Source organism: Helicoverpa armigera, chromosome 9 (assembly GCF_030705265.1).
Source record: "Helicoverpa armigera isolate CAAS_96S chromosome 9, ASM3070526v1, whole genome shotgun sequence".
Classification (NCBI taxonomy): Eukaryota; Metazoa; Arthropoda; class Insecta; order Lepidoptera; family Noctuidae; genus Helicoverpa; species Helicoverpa armigera.
The window spans coordinates 9,524,000-9,531,265 of NC_087128.1; positions in this window are offsets into that span (position 1 = coordinate 9,524,000).

Sequence of the window (7,266 nt, forward strand, 5' to 3'; positions counted from 1 at the left end):
GAAATCGAAGCTATAAAAACAAAATAGTACTACGTAGATTTAACTTTACAGCAATTGTTTGTCTAGCTTCGCATTTACAATCAATTATTTGAAACTGAATTTCTGGCTTCTTGTTGAACTTTCAATCGGTCGAATGAATTTAATACTTCTGAGTAAAACAATCCGCGATGTTACCATGGCAACGGTTTCCGCTTCAGCAAACTTGTGATAACTGGGTGAAATAATTTACCTACAATTTATACAATTTTTATGCTTAGCAGAAAAGGTATGTTTTGTTTGCCTAATTAAAGTGCTGGGGTAATCTTGGATTTTTTATTCGGATTTTACCTTGTAGGATTTCTCAGTTTTTATAATTGGCATTGGTCAACTATGTTTAACATTCAAAAACTATTTCTTTTCTACAAAAAAACTGTAAGCTAAAGAGAAAATCAAAAATTAATTAATTACCAAACTCTTTACCGTGACAATTTCAACTCCAAGCTTCAAAATACAAAGTAAATGAAACTTGTTTGTTCTCCCTTCCAAAGAGTGGGGTATTATCGTAAGATTTAATTACAGATACAGGCAAATAGCCGGTTTTATGGCTTATAGCCGAGTATCAAGGTGTAACGACTTGACAAGCTGGTCGCGGCTCATTGAAAATGAATTGAGGAAGACTGTAGGTTGGCATGCTTAATGATTTTGCTTTGATTATTTTGTACTTGGAAGTTGGAGGGTATAATTTTATGGTGTTTCGTACATACAAAAAAAAATGTACTTATATATAACGACCTTCTATTACACAATTCTAAAAGAAAATTTGTGTCCAGATTGAATGTTTTCACTGACAGCCAATTTTTTCATCAAAAGTAAAATCCAAAGTAAAAGTCAAAGTAATGTCTAAAGTAAAAGTAACGGTCAAATTCACTTTTTCTATTAGTTTTGCTGTCACTTTAGCCTTGAAAAAACTAATCTGACCGTTACTTTTACTTTAGACATTACTTTGACTTTTATGTTTGATGAAGAAACTGGCCGTGAGCATCCTTTTTATGTGAGAGAAAAATTATTGTTTTTATCTAAGAGAAAAAAAAGCCACCATTACTTTTAACAGGCCAAATTAATACGAGGCTATTCTACAGCATAATGCACCGTTTAAACTAATACTACTATCAAGCTATTTCTCGAAAGATCAAGAAAGAAGGTATAAACGTAGCAACATAAAACAGACGTCATTACTCGTAGCACGGCTACGGCTACGGCGTAGGCCGCGCTATATTTGCCGTAGCAAGAGGGCTGGAATAGAACGCAAATAGATTATTTGCACTTTGTTTACTTACACCTTAAACTGCAATGTTGTACGTTTTTAAACTTAGTAGCTTATTTGCTACAAAGTTTTTCTGGAAACTTTCTGAAACATCCAACATTGTTTCATTTACCTACATATTTTTATGTACCTACTATTATATTTTCTTCATTCGTTTACCTGAAATAATTATAAAGTGGACATTTTTCATTCCTATTACGTACAGCGAAATTATTAAAACGAAAATCGGAATTCGAATCAACACATCTACAGACAACCGAATAAAAGAGGCAGTATAAAAAAAGATGTAATTTTATTCCAATGAAATATTTCTGAAAAATAAACTTGTGATATCAACATACTGAAAATCTACGTACCCAATTAAAATATCTACAACGAACAATAACTTTCGAAATATATTATCAACATGAATAAATAAAATCGTTTCTCAATTATAGGATACTAGCTTCCGCCAGCGGCTTCGCCCGCGTGGTGTGTTGATAAAAAGTAGCCTATATGTTAATCTAGGGTATCACCTATCTACATACCAAATTTCAATCGAATCGGTCCAGCCGTTTTAGCGTGATTGAATAACACCATACATTCTCACAAACTTTCACATTTATAATATAAGTAGTATTTCATATTTCATTCAAAGTTGGAATATTCCTAGCAGACATACGATATAATACTCGTATCAAATAGTGTTAATTTATGTAAATATATTTCTTGGTATTTCACAACAAATAATTTAATTTGTTAGTTATACCAATGCATATATTTCATGGCGAAGAATTATGCACTGTTTGGTTTCTAAAACAATTCATACAATACATGAAGCAGACCATAAATATACCACATGCATCCTAACTATGATCATAACTTAGTAACTGATAGAATTCACCTTTGAACATCTGTTTTCTCAAGCCTCAATAAAGATTGCAGACTTAAGTGCTAGTTTCCTTTTATTCGTACTTACCTGACCAGTAAACGAACTCTTATTTTCGAAGCAGGTGCTTTAACCTCCAAGCTGCCACCACTTATCTCCCTAGTATCACCACCTGCCTATCCTTTTCCCAAGTATTTTGAGGTCGGGTTCCAGGCTTATATGCAGCTGAGAACCAGTGTTTTATCTTCATAGTGTAAAACTTGATATTTAAAATGATGTCAACGGGTCTAAAAGCGAACGAAGTCAGGGTCAGAGCGATGTGTTATTTATTTACGAAGCAATCGACGCCGTGACAGTTTTATTCGCGGATTCGTATCATATATTATTTAATATGACCTTATGGAGATATTTGCTTTGTTGGATCGCTGGTGGTTTGTTTTAATAAGGTTGTTTAATGATTTGCGCAAATGAGCAATTTTTAAATTCTCCCAGTATTAAATAGCAGTAGTATAAAATACAGCCAATGTTACTTAAGGATAGTGTTGCTTTTTAATGAAAGGATTTTCAAACTGTGTCTGAAGTTTCGTAGCCTTTGGGTACAAATAAACAAACAAAAAATATTTCTAATGTGTATAATGTTTTTATGATCTCTGAAGATACGTTCTTTTTTCAGCTTAAAAACTTAACATTAGTTTCACTATAGGTATATTCTCCAAGACGAAAAGCGAAGCGAGAATTTAAAATACATACACAAAAAGAAAAATACATTAAGAAAAACTAATAACAGTATTACATTATCGCCTTTAAACGCTTAGAATTTAAGATTATCTTTACAAAATAAATAACTTCATAAGCTACATGTAATCTAACACAGCACAATATCCATAAAAACTAAGCCGATTCAATAAACTAGGACGAGTATATTCACGCAATCTAAAATTCAATAACTCGTAACAATAATTTGACCTTCACCTCCACAATATATTAATGCATGCTACGGTTCGTGTGGATTACAGGCTTAGAGCCGTGTCGATAAACCGTCTAGCTAAAACTATTATATTTCATTAAATTGGCGTCAAATATTGAATTTGATCTTTGGTAAATGATTATGAGTCTTTTTTCGATAAGATGGAATTTTAACAAGCTTCTTGAATGATGATTTAATGGCCAATAAGATTCCTGGTAAAGTTAATTTCAGTTTTTAAATGTTTTAAAGATTAACTATTAAGGGAATCTTTATTTGGCTAGATAACGTTCGCTAAATACACCATACTGTATATTTTCTCAGGTTTGTACTGTACGCTGTATAATCATTGTTTCCACTAAATTCAATGATAACATTTCTTTACTATCAATTTTCTAGGTACATCATTTTTAAATTGCCAACAATATGAGCGCTACATTACAAACAGTTAATAGTCCTTAAAAGCTGATAAAAAACCCTTGATATTTATGTAGCTCCACATACAAGTAATGCCAACCTACTTTACGTGTGTTTAACGTTAAAAATGTTCAGCTGCAGTTAATGAAATACGGTTAATTCGAGGTTCGCGTGGAAGGCGGCACACTATTGAGTCGTTACTGTCTGAACCTCTGGTTGTGCCCTTAGAGTCCGCACACTACAGACTTTTAGTCGGCCAATAGTTTCTTTGGGCTCATAAATCAGGATAAAAATCAATGATAATACATATCTACCAAAGATCGAATATTTAGTCGGCATCAGACCGACCGGCCCAGCAGGGCCAAGGCCTGCCGGGGCTGCGGGATTGTTTGAAAGAGTTACCGCGGCCCTGGTACAATAAAGGCCTACGACTTAACACGACGGTTTTTAGTCAGTAAGAGTCTGATACTCCCTCACCGCTGCTAACCCACAGCGGGAGGGGTCATTTGATGATTTTTAGCGTCACCGATAAAGCGTAGCGTCAAAGACCGACTGAAACTTTGATTGATTTTCTGTAAAAATCACTATCATCGGACCAAGAGTTGGGCGACTGTTTAGTTTTCCGTGTATGGGTACTTACTTTACTGGAAATCGTTAATGTTTTAGAGGTCATCAAGCTACACTTGAAATGTGTTGCTATTGATTTTGTGTTAATCACGTATTGTGTTAAACGTTAGTACATAATAATTTAGTTGCTAAGCGGATAATACATATTTTCCTCGAATAAACAAGTAGGTACCACTTGAAAATTAATGCTTAATATCAGAATTAATCCAAGGTTTGTTGCTACTGAAGGAATGAGTGGTAACAATGAAAAGGAATTGAAATAAACTTGCTAATGAATGCCAACTTAAACTAAAATAATAATTATTTACATCAATTCATGCTGTTTTTCAATTATCAGTGTTAGCAATGAGTCTATGAAAGCAGTCTGTAAAAGCTGTACTTAACCGACTTTAGAAAATAAAGTGGGGCAGCAAAAATGACATAGGTCATTGACACTTAGAAACCTTCATAAAAAGAACACTCCATTAAAAAAGGGCGACACCCAACTAACTGAATTTAATTGAAATAGAAGGCAGATATAAACAAAAAGGGTGAATACTAATATAACCAAGGGAAAAGGGAGAGCTAACTCAATATATTTTAATTATTATGCTGGCCGGAAAATAACAAAAAAATGTACAACGGGCTTCGTTCATTTATAAGATAAACAATGGTGTCATAAAGTTTTTGAAACTGAAAGCCGCGGCTGAACACAAAGAGCCGCGGTATGACGAGAGCTTAGAAAGCCTTACGAGATACGTTTGTTTGTGTAAAGGTCATGGAGAACAAAATAACTAGCGGAGGCGATTTTCCATGACGGCAAATGTAAAATTGTCTAAGAAAGTAGCACGTCAAAATGGGGGAGAGCGGAGGTCGAAGAATGTTACTGTTGTCGCCCTTATATATGTACCTTCTTTCAACTTGACCATTCCTTGTTATGCCAAAAATCGGTGACAGATGTCTCAAAGAACGCCTCGCTAGTTTACTCATAACTGATTGTTTTGGTCATGCCACCGTACGAATGTGACCTAGAAGAAGGCGCGTGACCTACCTACATACATTATGTCATCTCCGCTTATCTTCACTTAATCTGTGGCAAAGGTTCATAATGTTTTGTTTTTCAAGGAATTCCCCTTTTCTCTCGACAATTTATACCAGTCGAGGAAACGATCATACGCGGTTTGTGTTAGCAGGAAAATTATTCGGTTTTCCTTATCTTGAATGGGATAATCTTCGTTTTCCTAGAAATGTATGAAAAACATTATGTTATAATAAAACAGTACCCAAGAGAGATAAGCATTTAAAAATGTTTTGTGACAGAAAATGACCATCCAAAAGTTGACCAGTCATAAGACTGCCGCACCTTCCAACATTATTAATTTGATTATTTACATAAACTAGCAAATTCTTTATAAATTCCTGTTTTATGTATACATATTTTCAGTTCAATTTAGTTACTTCAATGACAAAGAAGCACGAATTACAACAGTTGGAGAGTACCCAATCTGGTAAAACATATAGCAATTTTTTAGACGTTTATTTTTAACTCCTAATACTACAACCATAAAATTATCTATGTTCCCTTTGCTTGATTAATCCGGTTCTGTAAAGGGTAACACGGAACAATCATGCGACGATAAGCCACCGAAGCCTGTGTATCGTACTGACAGACAGATATTAAATTATATCGGAGAAATGACAAGCGCGGTGGGAACGGAATATATTTGTTCCGCTACAAGGAATTTGTTTTATGACGAACTAAAGTATTGGAAATCGTGTGTGAATTGTGGTTGAGATAAGAATTTGTGTGGTACTTCGGAGGTAGGTAGGTAATTAAAGTTTTTGTTATATTAAATGTTCTTAACTGAAAATATTGTATCGTTTTTAAAATTATAAATTAATTTCTAAAAAATTTGAAGGTATTAAATCCAAACTTGAGAAGAATCAAATAGAGCAAAATTTAATACAACTACAAAAAAGTACAAATACAAGGCACGCAAAGTACAAATACAAGTCAAAAGCTTTATTGCAAATACATGAGGATTTTAAACTTTTCAATATAAGTCAAGCATTTCCCAATTTTGAAACTCCAAAATGGCCAAACACATCTTTTACGCCACCGTATGAGGGTACCTTTGTTATTTGAGAACCAAACAAAGAGCTGAAAGGCAACGTTTTGATATTTTCTGTTTTTCTGGCTTATGAAAAATGGTTGCTTTTAGCCACTGACTAGGAAATCTTTTCATACTACCTACTTTATAATAAAATCCCTAAGGCCATGATAATGGTGTGGAAGTTTTATGAAAATTCTGGGAAACTTTTATTTTGTTGTGTCCTCAAGGAGGCTTTAACTACTTTAATTGGTTTTAAAATAGGTATTATCAGCTATGAAACATGCTACATATTTATAATTCTATAAAATTTTACGCTGATATAATAAAGAGGATAATTTTTTTGTTTGTTTGTACCCTAAAGCCTCCGAAACTACTGAACCGATTTTAAAAAAAATTTCACTGTTGGAAAGCTACACTCTTCCCGAGTTACATATACAGGCTACTTTATTCGAGTACGAGCAGTATTTCCCATGGGACGCGGGTGAAACCGCGTGCAAACGGCTACGTAGCTACAAAAACAGGCTTAATATTTTATGAATTTGCAATTTCCACAAACATCACCATGTTCCAACATGTTTAAGTACCCGCCATCCACACTAATAGCATTTAAAATAAACTACGAAAGCTAACTAAATGAACATACACATAACACAGAAGGACCTCGTTATTCCAATATATTGACAGTGTCTAGTACCAGCTGTGGTCACAAATTGGCCATCGTTGGCCATCACCCACGTTTTGGCACAACACTACTATTTCAAGCTCTGAAGCACGCTATAAAATGCTATAGGAACATCGAAACATAAAATTCATTTAACAATCTTTTTGGCACCTCTAACTTTGGTACTATGTTGGGTTGAAGCTCGTGTTGAAAATATTTTGATGATCGGCATTGTTTGATGAGCTGTCTATATTTTTGAAATACTATTACTTTATGTGTATACGAAACAGTAGCAGAAGGGATAGGTATACAGATGTAAAATTGAATGATTTA